Source organism: Dipodomys merriami, unplaced genomic scaffold, assembly GCF_024711535.1.
Source record: "Dipodomys merriami isolate MVZ:Mamm:240054 unplaced genomic scaffold, mDipMer1.0.p SCAF_993, whole genome shotgun sequence".
NCBI lineage: Eukaryota > Metazoa > Chordata > Mammalia > Rodentia > Heteromyidae > Dipodomys > Dipodomys merriami.
This window is the reverse complement of record NW_027206616.1, coordinates 57,271-77,386: the sequence shown is the minus strand read 5'-3', so window position 1 is coordinate 77,386 and position 20,116 is coordinate 57,271. Positions and strand designations below refer to the sequence as shown.

At 40.3% G+C, this 20,116-nt stretch overlaps 2 long non-coding RNA genes across 3 annotated transcripts in view; both read left to right on the top strand.

Annotated features, from left to right (window-relative positions):
• Nucleotides 1-1,307: 1,307 nt before the first annotated feature.
• Nucleotides 1,308-6,302, top strand: LOC138822164 (uncharacterized). Of its 2 annotated transcripts, none has more exons than XR_011370370.1 (3): nt 1,308-1,691; nt 5,799-6,099; nt 6,207-6,302. It is a non-coding gene; the product is annotated as an uncharacterized lncRNA (long non-coding RNA). The 2 variants fall into 2 exon arrangements; XR_011370371.1 differs by lacking the exon at nt 1,308-1,691 and adding an exon at nt 2,748-2,781.
• A 120-nt stretch (nt 6,303-6,422) lies between these two features.
• The window catches only part of LOC138822163 (uncharacterized), a 31,513-nt gene continuing 17,819 nt past the window's right edge, over nt 6,423-20,116 (top strand). The window contains exon 1 of the long non-coding RNA XR_011370369.1: nt 6,423-6,652. This is a non-coding gene — a long non-coding RNA (uncharacterized lncRNA). The remainder of the gene's footprint in view (nt 6,653-20,116) is intronic.

Sequence of the window (20,116 nt, the reverse complement as noted above, 5' to 3'; positions counted from 1 at the left end):
GTTCTTTCCCTCTTGGACTAACATCTTGCAGGTCCTTCTCTGAAGGCCCAGGTGACAGTGCCATTCCAGATGCCCTAGTTTCTATGCAAATAGGACCACTCTCCCTTTGTGGTAACTGAATATTTGTGTGGGGTTGAGTGAGTATATCATTGTGCTTGTGTATACACCAGTTTGTGGAACACAAGGACCTGTGGCAAGATTTTCCCACTTGGGTGCTGATGCCAGCCCAAGGGAAGAAAGGCTTAGAGAGTAGATCTTTCATGTCTCCCTTGCAGAGTATGGCCTGTGCTGCTTGGGATTACAGGGCTGGAGTTTGGCATGGTGCTGCACTTTCTAACCAGGGCTTATCCGGTTACAGGGAAGCCATACAAGGCGGCCAGTTTTTCTTCACTTTGGGACCTCTGGCTTCCTGGTATGAGTCAGCCCAGGTGCAGCTATATGTGCCTATGTCCTTCTCAGTAAGTGGTTCCACTCCCGGTTGGAACTGTGGGAATCCAGTTGTGATATGTGTTGTGCATGTGTGTATACACATTCACAGGAGGGCACAAATGTGGTGCCAGAGTGGCCTTGTTGTGCAATATATTGCATCCAGAAGAAGGGAAGCCATAGCTTGTCCTTTTTCCTTAGCTGGTTAATTTCAGTGTAGCCTTGGGAGGCCTTCAATTCAAAGTGATTCCATTCCCTCCTCTGTCCTGTGAAAATGAAATCATGGGTCAGGGATTTTGTGCATGTGTATACACATTTTCCCATGAAAGCACTTAACCTATTTTTAAATTGGATAGGTCCTAGGTGTTTTTGGACCCAAGAGAAAAAGGCTGGGGTTGGAGACTATAAAACATCCCTTTCACAGGCCTGTGGAGTCGGGCTTATACGCCTGGAACTTGGGGTGCTGCCTACCTTCCTAAATAGTGCTTACTACTGCTAAAGAGAGGTCATGCCTGGTAGCTTGCTCTTCACCATGTGGACAACTGTCTTGCTGGTCCCTTCTGATAGGCCTATGCCCCAGTACACACTTTCATAAGAGGGCACATACATGATGCCAGATAGGCCTGATTGTGGGCATATTGGGCCAGGCCCTGTGTCCATACCCCTGTAATGCCTTTGTAGCCTGGGGTTATTAACTTGGATCTGGGTATGTTGCTACCTCCCTAACTAGTCGTTTACCTTGTACAGTGACTTCATAGTGAGGACCTCTTCTTGATCATGTAAAGGAACTCTTTATTCATGATTTGTCAGCCTCAGAGACAGTACCATCTGAGATATATCCATTTTCATGTAAAGATTGCTCCCACCCTGCCATTCTATGGGAACCCATTCATGGAATGTGGACACATGATTGTGCCTATGTGGTGCCAGTTGGACTAAGGGTGGGCTCTAGAGGGCAGAAGAGATGGCACATTGGAGCTTGGAGTATGTCCACCACCCTTCCCAACTATAGCCTATATACTGGGATTATGAGTCCTGAGCAGGGGATACTGTTGCTCACCCCATCCAGTGCTTCCCCTTCCACAAAGAGGTCATGGCCATTAGCCTGTTTTTCTTAATCTTGCAAACCTCTAGCTTCATGATTTGTGTTGTCCTAGATGCAGGTACCATTTGCAGATGACCCCAATTCAAAGGAAGCTGTTCCTCTCCTGCCCTTGCCCTGTGGGAACTGAATTGCAAAACAAAAAAGAAAACATTACGAACTAGTAAGTAGTGGGGTACTTGAAGTTATTTCACAAATGAGGGTCCTTATTAAGGCTTCTTACCCCCTTTTTTCTTCCTTGAAAAATTTTCCAGTGTACTAAAAATCATCACAAATACTTATGACAGTGCATATTAAATGTGATGTCCTTCATATTATGTATGAACATTTTCTTCATGAATTTTAGTCAGTAGTGTTTGATAACTTTTACTCCTCTATATGCAGTTTGCATAATGATAAAGTTTGTATCCATATCCACATATATTCTTATATAATCCTTCTCCAATCATTTGGTATTGTCCAGTATATTTTTAACTTTTCCCTAGTCTGACAAGTGTGGTATCTCTTTATTGTTCCTGACAGAATATTTTTCATAAATCTTGCCACATCACATATGCCTTTTCTTGTGAATTGCATGCTCAGATATTTTATTCAATATCATGTATCCTATCTGTCATCTTCTTGATTGAAATGTTCCTTTGTTGAATACATACTATTTAAATGTCTTCAGTCTTAAGAGAGGATGTTTATATTTTTTTTGATGTTACTTACTCAACCAAGGTGTTGCTGTAATGTAAACTTATTGATATTTTCCTACCTTTGTATTCATTTCCTTGGGGAAAATCTCCATTCTTAAAATGCACTCTTATTTCATTCTTAAAGCTTTTAAGTGTTGCTTTCTACCTTTGTTTTTAGGAATTGTTTGCTATGGCTTTAAGTTAAGGTCTATTTTGTATCTTATTCCATATAAATAGCTAGCTATTCCAAATAGCTATTTATTGAATAGTCTAATGTCAAATCTCAGGATTCTACATAGGCTTGTTCTCAGTTCTCTACCCTATGTAATACTTTTTCTTCAGCTGTAATACCAGATTGTCTTGATTACTAGGCTTTAGTATAACAAATCCTCATTTTGAGTTATGGTGTGTCCCCAAAATTGTTCTTTCATATTCTTTGTGTCTTTTGATCTTTAGAAATCCTTCCTCTCCTCTGTTAGTGGGGACCAAACACCGAGTCTCTTGCATTTAAGGCAAGCACTCTACCACTCAGCAACTCAACTCATAACTTTGAGGAACAACAGTCACTGGGTCCAGGTGAGGTTTGGGGAAGTTTCCCTCTATAAGTAGGAACTCTTGACTTAGGGTCCTTGGTCACAGAATAAAAATTTGCAGAGTAGTCACCATGGTAAGAAAACTTGGCAATGTTTTATTGAGTTAGCAAGCAAACAAACAGATAAGCAGATAAACAGAAAGACAGAGGCACACTCAGAGTGTGAGTGCTCTTAACGGTAGACGCAAAGAGCTCTTTGACATCAGGGGCATTTATATAATAAAAGCAAGTCCTGTCATAAAGCCATATATATAGGTGTTTATCTTTGCTCTTAATCACTCTGGGGTTACACCATCTGAGTTCTTGGTTATTTGGTGATTCAGTCTTTAGTGTATTTCTTTTTATCGGGGGGAGGGTCCAGTCATGGGGCCTGAACTCTGGGCCTGGCCGCGGTCCCTCAGATCTTCAGCTCAAGGCTAGTGTTCTACCACTTGAGCCCCAGCGCCACTTCTGGCTTTTTTCTTTTTTCTTATGTGGTGTTGAGTAATCGAACCCATGGCCTCATGCATGCAAGGCAAGCACTCTAACACTGAGCCACCTTCGCAGCCCCTTTAGTGTATTTCTTACAGGAAAGAATGCATATATTTTTGCCATAGAACAGATGCTTATCCTTAAGATGATGAACGCACCCTGAGTTAGAAGCAAAGAAGATAGTGCATGTATGTTTCTAAATGTATTGTTTCTATCAGAGTTCCTAGATGTCATTTTCCAGGTCTCATTTTTCCTAAGCTATCCAGCCTGAAACTATAAAAAGTCCTGATAAGACTTCTCAGAAAATTGCATTCAATTTATAGATTGATTTGATAGAAAACAATACATTCTTTAGATATTGAGTATTCCCATGAATGATTTTTTTTTGGGTCCGGTCATGGGGCCTGAACTCTGGGCCTGGGCACTGTCCCTCAGCTCTTCAGCTCAAGGCTAGTGCTCTGCCACTTGAGCCACAGAGCTACTTCTGGCTTTTTTCTTTTTGTTTATGTGGTGCTGGGCAATCGAACCCAGGGCCTCAAGCATGCAAGACAAGCGCTCTACCACTGAGCCACCTTCTCAGCCCCCCATGCATGATTTTGACATAGCTGTATTTAGCTGTTTTTCAGTTATTTTTAATAATTAATGTTTGTTACATAGTATTATATATCTTTTGTAGGATATGCTTCTTGGTGTGTTTATGTTCGTTTGGTTTGGTTTGAACAACATGGGGAATTGAACTGGTGTATGGGAGGAAAGCATTCTACCACCTAAGCCACAATATAGCCATGTTAGTAACTATTGAAGCTACTTAAAATAATCATCCATCTTATAATTTGTTATTTTTACCTTTTTTTCATCCTGGGGTACTTGGTATAGGAGTCTGGTTTTTTTGTTTTGTGTGTGTGTGTGTGTGTGTGTGTGTGTGTGTGTGTGTGTGTGTGTGTGTGTGTGTATGCACATGCATTCATATAAGTGTATATGTGCCAATACTGGGGCTTGAATCCTCTTAACTTTTTCCAGCCAAGGTTAGCATTTACCATTTGAGCATGTATGCACCTTCAGTGTGGCTTTTCTGGTTAAATCCTACTCAGGAGGATACAAATGGCAGTTCAAAGCCAGCCTGGGCAGAAAAGTCCAGTAGTCCTATGAACTACTTTGAAAAACTACTATGAAAAACCTGGAAGTGGTACTATGGCTCAAAAATAGTGCTCAAGCTTTGAATTGAAGCCCTCAATCCTTAGGGCCAGCACATACAAAAATTAATGAACTTTGAATTGTCTAACCATGATGTATTTACACCATGATCTACAGATCTCAGCCTCTCAAGTAGGTAGCATTGTAGGTGTGATCCTGTAGTAATAATAAGTCATTTATTATTGTTACTAATGGATATTTTTTAAAGACATAAGTGTATGCTAGTGGCTCAAGTCTATAATCCTAGCCAGTCAAGAGGCTGAAGTTTAAGAATCTTTGTTCAAAGCTGACCCAAGGGAGAAAAATCTATGTGGCTTATCTCCAATTAACAATCAAAAAGTTGGAAACACAGCTGTAGCTTTAGTGGCATAGTAGTAACCTTAAGCAAAAATGCTTAGGGACAGTGCCCAGACCCCGAGTTCAAGTCCTAGAATCAGCCTCCAAAAGTAAAATAAATAGAACACAAAATAACTCCAGGTATGGCTAGTGATAGTATGCCTAGTTTGCATGAAATTCTGAATTTGATTGCCACCAGCAAGAAAAATACACAAACCAAGAAAAAATGTTTCCAAAGTCAGAGGGAATTTTTTACTGATCCTTACTAACAGACAATTTTTTTCTTACACAATTTCATTTAGAACGTTAGCCCAAGGCAGGTGCTAGTGGCTTGGCTCATGCCTGTAATATTAACTACTCAGGAACTTGAGAATTGAGGATAGTGGTTCTTGAGACTCTTCAATAAGCTACTCAAAAATAAGTGGAAGTGACCCTATGGCTCAAGTGATAGAGAGCTAGCCTTGAGCTCAAAGAAGCACAGGTACAGGGGCCAGGCCCAAAGTTCAAGCTTCATGGACAACAAAAATAAAAATAAAAATAAAAAGCCAAACAATAACTCCAGTAGAAGAGAAATGATTATGCAATGACTACTTTAGCAAGAATGCATTTCTCAGTTTAGAATGAGGTTTCACTTTGTATAACCTTATAAATATAAGATAATTAAATTTCAAGTAATTATTTAACTTCACTATCCACTAAGTTGGAGTGTTGAGCTATATGTTAAATAACGGTGAGTTATAGAAACATGAAAGACGAACTTGAGGCAATGATAAGGGGAGTTGAAGAAATCAATGTTGTTTTGAGAGCAACTCAGGTTGAAGCTGACCACCTAGGTAGGTCTTCAGGAGACTAAGGCTGTTTCTCATTTCTAAGATCCCTCTCCTTGGCTGGGCCCCTCCCATTGAGTTTAATCAAAGATTAGGTTAGGTGTGGGGAAAAGCAGCAGCTTGTATTGAAGGTTTTAAAAAAAATAAACCCTCTTTTTTGTGTTTAAATGTAGGAACTAGAGAAGTCGTTGGTTCACAGGACTCTGCATTTGAAAGAACTTCCAACTATGAAGGCCAACCTGAGCCACATATTCCAGAGAAGGACATGATGTTGGCACAGGAACAGATAGAATATTTGCAGAAGAATTTTATGTGGTGCTTAATTTATTAAGCCTTTCTTGTTTATGTTTGATGTAACCTGCTAGTAATAGATGTGAAATGAGTAAAGGATCTGTTGGCCACCTAAATTTGTTACTTCAGCAAAAGTATATCTGATCATGCTAAACCTTAGGTTTCTAAGAGGAAGAAAAAGATGTAAGTCCTTCAAGATGCTAACAAAACTGAATTCACAATCCATTAATTGGAGGGAAGGGCACTTTTTGTTGGCAATTTTAAATATCCAATTGCATTTTTCCATGCAGGTGACTATCAGCAAAGAGGAGATTGAAGGGGGCTCAGAAGGTGGCTCAGTGGTATAGTACTTGCTTCAGATGCATGAGTCCCAGGGTTCAATTCCTCACAGACACATAAACAGAAAAAGCCAAAAACTGGCACTGTGGCTCAAGTGGTAGAGCGCTAGCCTTGAACTGAAGAATTGAAGGACAGTACCCAGGGTCAGAGTTCCAGCCCCACAACCGACAAAAAGAAAACTAAAAGAGGAGATTGAAGACACTCAGTTCATGGATCCTGTTGAATGAAGACTATAAGGAGCTGTGTGGATAGCTGGTACTGATGGAAAACAGTTCTACAGACAGCAGACAGCAGTATCATTGAAGAAAGGGTTGAGAAGTTTCAGAAGGTGAACCAGCAGTATGAAGGCAGGTGTAGTTACGACATCCTTCTCAATGCTGAGAATCTCATGCTATAGGTATGTTTTGTACAAGAGTTGAAGAGACTTTCGAACTACTTTTCATCTTTCTGAGGGAAAAGAGAAGATTGCTGAGAGATGAGAGGGGTGAGCCACTCATGGCTAAGCATATATTGAGAACAGGTGTTTTTCTGGGTTGGCAAGTCTGATAAGAGGAGGGACTTATGTCTCTTGAAGTATCTTGGTGTCTCAGACCAGTGAAGGAGTCTAGTTATTATTGCCCAAGGGCAGAAGTCATCCCGAGTAAAGTTGGTGATTTCATGTGGTCACTAGGCCTCAGATGTAATGTAGCTTAGTAATATAACAGGAGTGATGTTCTTTGAGTTATTTGAAACTGAGTTATATTCTCTTGGGACTCCCAAGTAAATTACAATAGAAGCTACCCATGAGAGACATGAGAGAGACTGTTGCATTAAAAAGTAAGAACTAGATTTTGAATTTGATTATTGAGCTTTTCTTGACTTTCTAGACTTTCCTTTTGAAATTGCATTAACTCATTTGTACAATGAGAATTTTTCAATTACAAAAATCTTTAAAGAGCACCCTTATGTTTGTGGCTAAGGAAGAAATGGTTCTTTCCATTTTTTTTTTTTAGTCATGCAACTTGAACTCTGGGCCTGGGCATAGTCGCTGAGCAATTCAGCTCAAGAGTAGAACTGTACCACTTGAGACACAGTGCTACTTCCTGCATTTTCTATTTATGTTGAGAATGGAAGCCAGAGCCTCAAAAATAATTTATCCTGTAATTGTTTCATTTTTGGTTATTATTAATGTTTTTTCATTGTGAAAATTCCATACAGAGGGGTTACAATTACATGAGCAAGGTAATGAATACATTTCTTATCAAGCATTGTTACCTCCTCCTTTGTATCCCCTTACCATCTCTGCCCTCCCATTTCCCTTCCCCCCATCCCAACCCCCCACCAATATTGTAAAGTTCATTTTTCGACATAAGGTCTTGTACATCTCATTGTTGCAATGGGTCCACTTGTATCCCTATTTAAACAATTTCTTTTTTCCCTTCCACACCCCAAATTATAACAACAAAAAATATAGTGAAAAGAGGGGTTATAACGAGAGGGAGGGACATACAAAGCAACAAAGAAATCATCTTATAAATATGTTAGAAACAATCGCAAGAAAGAAAAATTATTTCACTAGTTCTCTAGGTGTTGATTTCGCCTAACATCAACTTTTTTGAACTTTTCCGCTTGACTCATACATATACTAGATATTGCAAATAAGGGAAACCATGGGACCTATGCTTCTTTGGGCCTGGCTTACTTCACTGAATATAATTTTTTCCAAGTTTTTCCATTTCCTAACAAATGGGGCAATGTCATTCTTTCTGATGGAGGCATAGAATTCCATTGTGTACATATACCACATTTTCTTGATCCATTCATCTACTGAGGGGCATCTGGGGTTGGTTCCATATCTTAGCTATGGTAAATAATGCTGCAATAAATATTGTTGTGCTGGTAGCTTTAGTGTGGTCTTGTTTGTAAACATTTGGGTAAATGCCCAAAAGTGGGATTGCTGGGTCATAGGGGAGTTCTATGTGAAGTCTTTTGAGGAACCTCCATACTGCTTTCCAAAGTGGTTGAACAAGTTTACATTCCCACCAACAATGAAGTAAGGTTCCTTTCTGTATACATCCCCTACAGCATCTGTTGTTGTTAGAGTTCTTGATTTTTGCCGTTCTAACTGGGGTGAGGTGATATCTGAATGTTGTTTGAATTTGCATTTCTTTTATGGCTAGGGATGTTGAACATTTCTTCATGTGTCTTTTGGCCATCCTTCCTTCTTCTTCAGAGAAGTTTCTCTTTAAGTCTTTCTCCCACTTATTTATTGAGCAGTTGTTTCTTTGAGGATTTGTTGTTGGGGGATTTAATTTTTTGAGTTCCAAGTATATTTTAGATATGAGACCCTTGTCCGTTGTATAGCTAGTAAAGATCTTCTCCCAATCTGTGGGCTTTCTATTGATCTTGCTAGCTATGTCATTTGCCCTGCAGAAGCTCTGCAACTTTATGCAATACCATTTGTCCAACCTTTCTTTGATTTGTTGTGTTTCCGGGTCTCTATTCAAAAAATTTCGGCCTTCTGTGGGGTCAGAAAATACATACAAAAAATATTCTCAAACCACAATGAGAGCTTTGTTTGTAAAATGGGAAATCCATCCATAATAAATGAGCAATATGTACTGCCATCCAGGCCTGTTCATGAATTTGGGTGTACAAAGAGGATCTTCGTTTAACAGTATCTGTGTGATGATGTATTTGTTCTTGCTAGAATGCTGTTTAACTGGTAGAAGTCCTATGTTTTCACTAGGGATATTAATAATCATTAAATAAGGCTATGTAAATAATTATTGTTTTTATCTGTTTATCTCTACTGTCTTTCCCATCAAATACCGTAATAAGGGGATTATTTATATAGTGCTAACAAATCAGAGTCTGAAGATAGGCACATCTCTTACATATATTTGCCAAAGACAGCAAAAAGAATTTGCAGAATTAGAGAGCCTTCTGTACCTACATCATTTTCCATATACCTCATTGTATATATTGAGCAATTTAAAAGCTGCCTTTAGTAGTACTGTGAATACTCAATTTTAATAAACATTAAGTTGTCTTCTTAAAAAAAAAAAAATTTCGACCTGAGCCAAGGAGACCTAGGGTTTCTCCTATTCCATCCTGTAATGTTTTCAGAGTATCTGCTTTGACTTCAAGGTCTTTGATCCATTTGGAGTTGATTCTGGTGCAGGGTGATATATAAGGATCTAGCTTTAGTTTTCTACATGTAGTTAACCAATTTTGCCAGCACCATTTACTGAAGAGGCTGTCTTTCTTCCCTTCTATTGTTTTAGCTTCCTTATCGAAGATCAGATGGCTATAGGTCTGTAGGTTCATTTCTGGGTTTTCAATTCTATTCCATTGGTCCTGAGGTCTGTTCTTATGCCAATACCAAGCTGTTTTGATTACTATGGCTTTATAGTAGAGTTTGAAATTTGGTATTGATATTCCTCCAGCAGTGTTCTTTCCGTTGAGGAGCGTTTCTGCTATTCAGGGTCTTTTATTGTTCTATATGAATTTTTGGATTGCCTCTGCTATTTCCTTGAAGAATGAGGTTGGAATTTTGATAGGTATCACATTGAATTTGTAGATAGCCTTGGGAAGTATTGCCATTTTCACGATGTTAATCTTGCCAATCCAGGAGCATGGGAGGTTTTGCCATTTTTTAAGTTCTGTGTTGATTTCCTTTTTTAAGATTTTAAAGTTTTCATCATAGAGGTCTCTCACTTCTTTAGTTAAGTTAATTCCTAGGTATTTTATTTTTTGTGGGGCTATTACAAATGGAGTTGCTTTCCTAATTTCAGCCACACGTTTCTCCTTGTTGACATACAGAAAAGCCATTGATTTTGGGGGGTTAATTTTATAACCTGCTACATTGCAAAGTTTTGAATCAGCTTGAGTAATTTGGGAGTGGAGTCTATGGGATTCTTTAAATACAAGATCATGTCATCTGCAAAGAGGGAGAGTTTTATTTCTTCTTTCCCTATTTGGATCCCCTTTATGTCTGCATCTTGTCTTATTGCTGTAGCTAGGCATTCTATTACTAGATTGAAGAGAAGTGGAGAGAGTGGGCATCCTTGTCTTGTTCCTGAGTTAAGACAAAATGGCTTTAGTTTTCACCATTGAGTATAATGCTGGCTGTAGGTTTGTCATATATAGCCTTTATTGTATTGAGGAATGTTCCATGGATTCCTAATTTTTCCAAAACCTTCATCATAAAGGGGTGTTGGATCTTGTCGAATGCTTTTTCTGCATCTATTGAGATAACCATGTGGTTCTTATTCTTGCTCCTGTTGATGTGATGAATAATATTAATTGATTTGCGTATATTGAACTAGCTTTGCATCGCTGAAATGATTCCTGTTTGATCGTGGTGTATGATTTTTTGGATGAGTTGTTGAAGTCGATTGGCCAAAATTTTGTTGAGAAGTTTTGCATCAATGTTCATCAAAGAAATGGGTCTATAGTTCTCTTTCTTTGATGAGTCCCTGCCTGGTTTTGGGATGAGGGTTATGATGGCTTCATAGAATGTGTTGGGTAGTGAGCTTTCTCTTTCAATTTCATTGAAGAGTTGGAGGAGTATTGGTGTGAGCTCTGCTTTGAAGGCCTTGTAAAATTCCGCTGTAAAACCATCTGGTCCTGGACTTTTCTTAACTGGGAGATCTCTTATTGCTGTTTCTATTTCAATGCTTGATATGGGCCTGTTAAGATAGTTTAACTCATCTTGGTTTAGTTTTAGCATGTCAATATTTGCTAGGAAAAGGTCCATTTCTGTCAAGTTCTCAAACTTATTAGCATAAAGTTTTGAGAAGTATTCCCTTATAATGTTCTTAATCTTGGTTGTTTCCGTGGTGATATTTCCATTCTCATCTCTGAGTTTATTAATTTGGGTGTGTTCTCTTCTTTTTCTGATAAGATTTGCTAAGGGTCTGTCAATTTTGTTAAGTTTTTCGAAGAACCAACTCTTTGTTTTGTTGATTCTTTCTAGTTTTTTTGGATTCTAATTCATTTAATTCTGATTTAATTTTGATTATTTCTTTCCATCTACTGGATTGGGGTTTATCTTGCTGTTCTTTTTCAAGGAGGTTTAGATGTGTCATTAAATTGTTAGTTTCAGATCTCTCCAATTTGTTGATGTAGGAGCTCAGAGCTATAAACTTGCCTCTGAGTACTGCCTTTGCTGTGTCCCAGAGGAGCTGGTAATTTGTGTGTTCATTTTTGTTGAATAGCATGAACATTTGAATTTCCTTTCTAATCTCTTCCATGACCCACTCATGATTCAGCAGTTTGTTGTTCAGCCTCCGTGTGATGCTGGACTTTCTTTGGTGGATTTTGGTGTAGAGTTCTAATTTTATTCCATTGTGGTCAGAGAGGATGCAAGGTATAACTTCAATGTTTCTGAATTTAGACAAGTTTGCTTTGTGGCGTAAAATATGGTCTATTTTAGAAAACGTTCCATGTGCTGCTGAGAAAAACGTGTATTCTGATGCTGCTGGGTGAAATGTTTGGTAGATTTCTGTTAAGTCTTGTTGATCTATGCAGCTGTTTAGATCTGTGGTTTCTCTGTTGAGTTTTTGCCAAGTTGATCTACCTAGTAGGGAGAGTGGTGTGTTAAAATCCCCAACAATTAATGTCTTTGGATCTATATGGGATTTGAGGGAAAGTAGTGTTTCTTTGATAAATTTGGGTGCTCCATTGTTTGGCTAATAGATATTTTGAATTGTAATATCCTCCTGAAGGAGAGATCCTTTAATTAGTATGTAGCGACCTTCTTTATCTCTTCTCATGAATTTTAATTTGAAGTCTATTTTATCTGATATTAGGATTGCAACTCCCGCCTGTTTATGGGGGCATTTTGCTTGGTAGATTTTGTTCCAGCCTTTAACATTGAAAATGTGTTCTTTTTTACGGGCAAGATGTGACTCCTGCAGGCAGCAGAAAGAAGGGTCTTGTTTTTTAATCCAACTAGACAGTCTATGTCGCTTAATTGGAGAGTTCAGTCCGTTAACATTAAGAGATAAGACTGAGAGGTATTTGGGAGTTCCTGCCATGTTATCCACCTTCATGGGGGCTGTGAAAACTGGGTTCTTCCTATGGTTCTCGGATTCTCAGTTAGGGTGCAGTTTTTTGGCCTTTATTGAGGTCTTGTTGGTTTTCTATGTGTAGGACATCTTTAAGAATCTTTTGTAGGGCTGGTTTGGTGGAGATGTATTGTTTCAATTTTTCTTTGCCATGGAAGGTTTTTATTTGGCCTTCAGTTATGATGGAGAGTTTAGCTGGGTACAGTATTCTTGGTTAATAGTTGTTTGTTTTTAGGGCATGGCATACATCATTCCAGGCTCTTCTTGCTTTGATTGTCTCTGCTGAGAAATCTGAGGTGATTCTAATTGGTTTCCCTTTATAGGTGATTACCGTTTTCTCCCTGACAGCTTTAAGGATCTTTTCCTTGTTCTGAGTTGATCCTGTGTGGATTATAGTGTGACGGTATGATGTCCTATTCTGGTCTGGTCTATTTGGGGTTCTAAAAGTTTCTTGTATCTGAATAGGCCTATCTTTTTGTATGTTTGGGAAGTTCTCTGCTGGGATCCTGTTAAACAAATTTCCTAGACCATTAACTTCTGTTTCTAGATGCTCCTCTACACCCATTATTTAGATTAGGCCTTCTGATGGTGTCTTCCAGGTGTTGAATAGATCTATCATATTTCTTTGACTTGTCTTGGATGGTTGTATGTTCTTTCTCTATAATATCTAGGCTGTCTTCAATCCCTGAGATTCGATCTTCTGCATGGTCTAACCTGCTGTCAAGACTCTCTACTTTGTTTTTAATCTCTTTTCCTTCTAATTGGTCAGCTTTGATGGCTTCAAGTTCTTTGTCGAAGCTTTGTTTTAGGTCTTGTATGAATTTCTTTACTTCCTTAATTTGGTGTTCAGTGTTTGTTCTCAAATCACTTAGTTGATTGGTTATGGTTTCTTTGGACACCCATTCCTTCTGTTGGATTCCATTCAGCATTCCCTTTGTGATCTTCCTGACTTCCTTCAGCTCTTTGTTAATGGATTCCATGAATGCCTTTAGTGATCTTTGTGTATTCTCTACCTGGTCTCTCAATTCCTGTATTACTCTTTGATTAGCTTCTTCCCGTTCGTGGAATTCCTTCAGTTCTCTTTCCTCCCATTCATGGGATTCCTGCAGTTCTCTTTGAGTGTTCTCAGCCTGCTCATGCCATTCCTCCATTTCTCTTTGAGTATTCTCAATTTGTTCACACAAATCCTGTATCATTTTTTGAGTAGCTTCCTCACGCTTATGATATTCCTGTATAAATTTTTGGGATGCCTCCTCTCTCTCCCTATCACGCTCATACAGAGTCGTTTGTAAGTTGTCAAACTTCTCATTTATCATGTTTGCCAGCAGTGTTTGTAGAGCTATTTGGGAACTCTCCTCTGGATTATTCATTATCTGTTCTGAGCCCTCATTATCAAGATTGGGAATTGAGGTACCCAGATTTGCCATTTTTCTTGTGTTTTTCCGGCTTACTCTGCCCATTTGAGATGAAAATAGCACCAGTTTTGTACTAGAACACTATCTTAAGGCAACCATCAACCAACGTTTGCATTTTTACAGTCAATAGTCTACAGATACAATCTAGTTCAACAGATACATCTATTCAACATATGTTAATGGGCTTCAAACCGCAGAGAAGAATTTGGAAAACCAGAAATTATTAGGGTTAGGGAGAGATGTGGGTAAAAAATTGGAATAGATTGGTGTGGGGAGGCACAGGGAGAGTTAACTATGTCCTAATCCCAATGCAGGATATAGGTTGGGTAGGATGCAAGTAGAGAGAGAGAGAAAAAGAAGAAAGGGAAAGGGAAATGAAAAGAGACCAGAAAAAAAAAAAGAAACGTAAAAATTAATATTATTATGGAGATCAAAAAACCATCTATTTAGAGAGGAATGTGAGTATATTAACAGAAGGGAAGGGACATAGAGGAGAAGTGAAAAACTCAAAAAAATGCTTAAAATATTATATCGGTATAAAGAGGTAGTACTGCTATTAAGGAACTTAAGTCTCAGAGGTTTTGAATTGAGTAATAAATTTGTGGATTAAGTGTGTACACAATGGGGGATAGGGTCTACTAGTTAAGTACGGGTTTATCTGAGGATGTGCAGGACAAGAGTTAAGTCACATAAAGAAGATCAAAAGAGAGGAAAAGGTGAGAGGGATAAGAAAGGGAGAAAAAAAGATCAGAAGTTCAGTAGAGCTAGACAAAAAACAAAAAGATAGTTAAGAAAGAAAAAAAAGAGAAAGAAGACAAGAAAAGAAAGGAAAATGCACATTCACGTATTCCTAAAATAAAAATTATAAGAGGAAAAAAAAGTTACTGGAAAACAATTATTTTTTCAAAAAAGGCAAAAATTAAAGATTAATAAAATTTTAAAAAAGGAAAAAAATTTATATATATATATATATATATATATATATATATATATATATATATAAGGTACCAAAAAAAAAAAAAGAAAAGAAGAAGAAGAAGAAAAAAAAAAAGTTCTTTGATTTTTTTGGAGGGGGCAGGGTTGGGAAGAATCCTGTATCTCCCTTTTGTCTGTAACCAGCCTCTTGTTGGAGTCTCTGGTCAGCTTGAGGTCCTGTGGCTTGATTGGTTTCTTAAGTCAGTTTGTTCCAACAGGCAGAAAAATGCTCTGCTTTACCCAAGATTTTGAGATCCCCCTCCCAGGTTAGTTTAATGGGAGGGTGATCTGCTTTGAGAATCACAAAAGAGGGGGATGCAGTGGTGAGGCTAGTTTCTGGGTAGAGTTTAGGCCTTTCAACAATCAGTAGCTTTTCCCTGGGGCTATTTTGTGAAAAAACTCACAGAGCCCAGCCTGGAGCCATTCTTAGGGTTTCTGTTTTTCAATTGATTGTGGAGGCTGCTAGAGGGAGGGGCAGCCTCTGGCTCTGGTTACCCAGTGAGGCAAGGCACTCCAATGGCTGGCGCCTGAGCTGGTTGACTTTTCCCTGGATGGAGCTGAGTCTGGCAGGTTACTTCACCATTAAGTTCTTGTGACCTGCTAAATGACTCGTTTTATTCCATGGCCTGAGTTGGAGCTGGCAGATCCTCCGAACTTTGTCGGTATCCAAGATGGAGATCACTGGTGCTAAGGGGGGAGGGGTGGCCTTCCCTCCTCTGCTCCCTGAGAAAGAGTGAGGACGTCGAGCTTCTACTCACGCCAAGTCTTGGATCCTGGGTCGTCTCTGGTCTGCAAACTGCAGGATGAAGATGTCCGCTCCTTGTCGGTTCTTGCTGGTGTTTAGTAGAATCCACTCGCCCGCTGCGTCTGGCTCCTTCGTCCCGGACTCTCTGTGTGAGCGCTCAGGTATGGTCCCGGCTGTGGTCTCCGCCGCGACCCTGCCGCTGCCGCTGAGGCAGCAGCTGGCAAGCGCTCAGATGTGTCTTCTTTCCTTGGCTTCCCCTCTCTTGTCTAACTCTCTGTCCTGTGATGGCACACTTGGTGTGATTCTCTGGCTTAGGACTGTTCACTGGAACTCTAAAACTGCTTTCTATGTGAGAGCTTGTTCAGATTCCAGCTTCTCCTCCGCCATCTTCCCGGAACCCCCCTCTGCCTTGATGTTTTTTGTTTTCATTTCCTTTTGTGTTGTACCTGAGGCTTGATCTAAGGAACTGAGCACTTACCTTGAGCTTTTTGCTCAAGGCTCGTGCTCTACTACTTGAGACACAGCTCCATGTCTACATTTTTGTGGTTAATTGGGGATCAGAATCTCAGAGACTTTTCTACCTACACTGGCTCTGAACTGTAGACTTCCTTATATCTCAGCTATCATTACAGGCATGAGCCCGTAGCAGTGTGCTCCTGTTTTGATGGCCACAGTCACATGAAGCCCAATGTGGAATCTTCTCACTTGAGACAGCATCACAACACAAGATTCTCAGATTAGAGATGCTCAGCCTGCATCTTACTTCTTTACCCCATTGGTTTGTCTGTAGCACTCCATTTTGAATACCATAGTTCTGAAGAAGTCCATAAAAGCACTTCTCCTCCTTCTCAGGGAGGTATTCCTGGGGTTAAGATCTTTTTAAACTCAAGTTATTTTGTTGTTTGCTGGCTTAGCTTCCTGATGCAAACTTATGCCCCCAACCCCTACCCTTTGAAATAAGAAAGTGGGTTAGGGTAAAGTAGAGACAGGTGTTTACAATGGCTTTTGTGCTGTCATTCTGAAAGGTAGGGGAGGGAAGGTGTAAGATTTTTGGGAAGGTCACAGAACATCAGCACTGGAACCCACCAATGGGAAGTCCTCATTACCAAGCCTCTTCTCCAATCAGAGACCTCCAGGAAGGCAACCCTTTCCAGTTGTCTGGAAACTTTCTTGTCTCTGGGCAGTCACAAGGAGAAAATGTTGGTGTGAGGAAGGTGGAGCTCTACAGCTGTAGGAACCAAGTAGGCAAGTTAGTTGGAGGCATTGATTCTCATGACCCCATCTGAAGTCTTACATGCCATGAGGGTGCATATGCCTGCATGTATTCCCTCTGGGGGAAATAAGAGGGACTTCCCTTTCTCCATGTCAGGGCAAAGGCCTGATGCCCAGCTGCCAGACTCAGGTGAAAGTTTGCAGGAAGTGCCATTATTCTCCCCTGGTAATTCTATAGAACAATGCCCGGAGACTCTCTTTGTGTGTCTAAGGAAGCTCACCTGTGCCTTGCTTACTCTTTGCAACCTTTGATCACTGGAGCTACTTCACATTTGTTGACAAGGTTTAATTCTTCCTGCTTACTGACTTAAAATTACCTCTAATTGTCTGTGTTCGTATGAAATTGTGTAAAGTTAACTTTCTGCTCTTTGTCTGAAGATCTACTTTTAGGTCTGTATGCTGTAAATCAGCATGTGATATGTCAACAAACTTTGTCCATACCCACATATTGTGGTCCACTTTCTGCCTATTGATCATGCGTTCCCAGGTCTCACTGAGGAATTGGCAGCAATTTGGGTTATGTCTGTTTCCAGAACCAGACTAGCATCCCTTACTCCCTTTTTAATAAATCATGCAACGGCTTTGAAGGCAATGTGTTTGCAATAAGAATTGTTTGCAGAATGTTTGCCCTTCAAACTGATCATGCCCACACGCCCTGGCCATTGTCTATTGACCATTGACATTGGTCATTGTCCCAAATGTCTTTAATATGTTAAGTTTCCCACAGTTCCCCCTCAGTACCCAGCTAAGGAAGGTAATCCCATTACCACCATATTCTACCAATGAGATCAAACAAGCCAGGATTCAAAGCCAGGCCCTCACCACCAGCCTGCATGCCTTGCTCTAAGGGCATACACTTTGCTATTAAGAATAAACACTTGGTGTTTTCTGGTGAGCTGGGGTTCGTAGGTATACTCTTAGCTGCTCAGAAAGCTGAGATGTGAGGGATCATGGTTCAAATTCAGCCAAAGTAGTGTGATTTGTTTCCCTTTTATGTAGGTGGTTGTATTTTCCCACCTCCTGAGCAGATGTCAGGGACTGCATGAGACACCCAATTTGTGGCAGAGCAACCAGTCCCAGGACAGCACCACTGAAACAGATAGTGGGAACACCACACTTTTAGTTGTGACAGGATAGCAGTTGCTCTGTTTTTGCATTTGGCATAATTATCTTGTGTCGAGAGCAAAGGAAACATCATGATCTTGAAATATCACAAGTTAGTCTAAGCTGGTTCTGTTGAGTTGGTCTTCTGGTCCTGTAGCCATTCCCTTAAGTGTTTGGCAGGGCACCTGAAATGCTAGAATAACTGGGCTTCTGTGTGTGGAGTCCTCAGAGACTGTCGTGTATACATGGTCTCTGGTGGCCTCAACACATGGCAGCTCAAAGGTGGCAGTGACTAGACCTTCTTCAGACTCAAGCCATAATTCTGTGGCTTGCCCTCAGATGAGACAAGTGAGGCCCATCTAATTCAAGAAAAGGACCAGTGCCTGTGTGCTTGACTGGAAGCCACCAGTCAGACAGAAGCTGGGGGGTCCTTCAGAAGCTGAGGCTACTTCCAGTCACTGTTGGAGGCAGCGATTGGATGAGAAAGACACCAAGGGCCTTCAAGAAGGTTCTGAGGAATTCTATTCGTGGATTTCACATCTGTTGAACCAATAAAGTATGGGGGACAGAGCATTCCAAGGCAGAGCCCCCCTCCTGTGCTACCATAGAGCCTGGAAAATGGGATGCTATCCTGTCACCTCGGTGCCAGTGAACAGCAGGCTCCTGTCAGATCCAACCTATGGTGCGATTTGCAACTGTTCTTCCCTAAGTGCATTCTCTGGAGACCTCACTCTTCCACTTGTGTGGTGGTGTCATTCAGCGAGAGTATCTCAAAGTAAGTGTCTGCACCTGCAGAGAAGTCAGGGTTATCTTGCCTTGGCTCCTGAAAGAAAGGCCTTGATATCCTTCACCATCAGGAGAGGTCCCTTTCCAGACCCCTGAGGAACTTTGGGCTGTGCAGTGGCTTCCATTGATCCATGTCCAATTCTTCCCATGTCGCTCAGACCTCAAATGGTTTCAGAGAAGGTGTCACCATATTAGGGGGTGTAGTGACTATTTGCTTATCAAGCCTGTAGAGAAGGAGATTCCAACTCAGTATGTGCACACAGGATTGTGAATCCAATGGTCACTACACTTGTCATAGTGAATTGTCTGTTTGGAGGGACTGTTTTGAGTCTTCCCTGAGCACAGTCTTTCACCAGATACAAAGCATGTATCTGTTGTTGATTTCACGGTTTTGACTGCTATTTCACAATGATTCAGTGTAGGTTCCCTCCACAAAGCCAGGAAGCTGTCACGTTGTTATGTAAGTGAATGACCAAACCAGGCTCGTGGTTTCATAGGTGAGTCTGCCAGGTATTTGGTGAGAACAATTGCAGGTTCTCAGGTGAGGTGGGTTCTATATGTCATGATGCAGGTAGGGTTTGGGAAATGGGGTACTTGACGTGCAGATTTTATTGAGAATTGCTTAGAGATGGACTGTGAGAAAGTGAAGGGGCTCAGGGTCAGAGCAGTCACTATTGGGCAAATCATGAACATAGATGTGATGGGCATGTGTGTAGCCAGCCTACTTTGGGGTGGTTGTTAGGCATTCAAAATGCATAATACCCCTTAGCTGGCTAAGTATTTTAAAGTTAGAAGCACAGGATTTTATGTTTTGGGAGAAAATTGTAACACATGTATTGAACATTTTAAAAACCAAATTTAGGCTCTTAATTTTGTTTTTAATAAAAATTTCATCCCAGCTGCATGGAAGAGCTAAAATCAGGAGCATTGACCTTTCAGGATAGCATGGGGAAAAAATTGAAAAGCTGAGGATGGTGGCATGCATCTGTCATCGCAGTGTGGCATGACATGCAAGTAGGAGGATAACAGAATGTCTGGTCTTGGCATAAAGCATCACACAAAGGGATGTGGCAGGGCTACAGTGGTAGAGCATTTGATTATCAAGAATGAAACACTGAGTCAGATGCCAATAATGCCAAAAGTACACAAATTAAGAGAATGAATCTAAATAAACCCCTCATGCCCACTGAATGGCCTTCCTGAAATTCAAGGCCACCATTTCCTTCATCATTAGTGATTTTTGAAACACCACATGGGAATATTGGAAGGGCTGTCTGGGTTTTCCTGCTTCCTCTGCTGAGAAACCTGTCCATATTATGTTTTTAGATTAAGAACTACTATGAATTCTTTTTTTTTTTTTTTGGTATTCAGGTAAGGGGTAGGTTTACTCAAGATGGCACCAGGCCATTTTGGCCCTCCACAAGGCAGGGAAAGGCGTGGGAAAGGCCTGGGAAAGGCCTGGGAAAGAGTTGGGAAAGAATTGGGAAAGAGAACTGGGAAAGAGAGAGCTG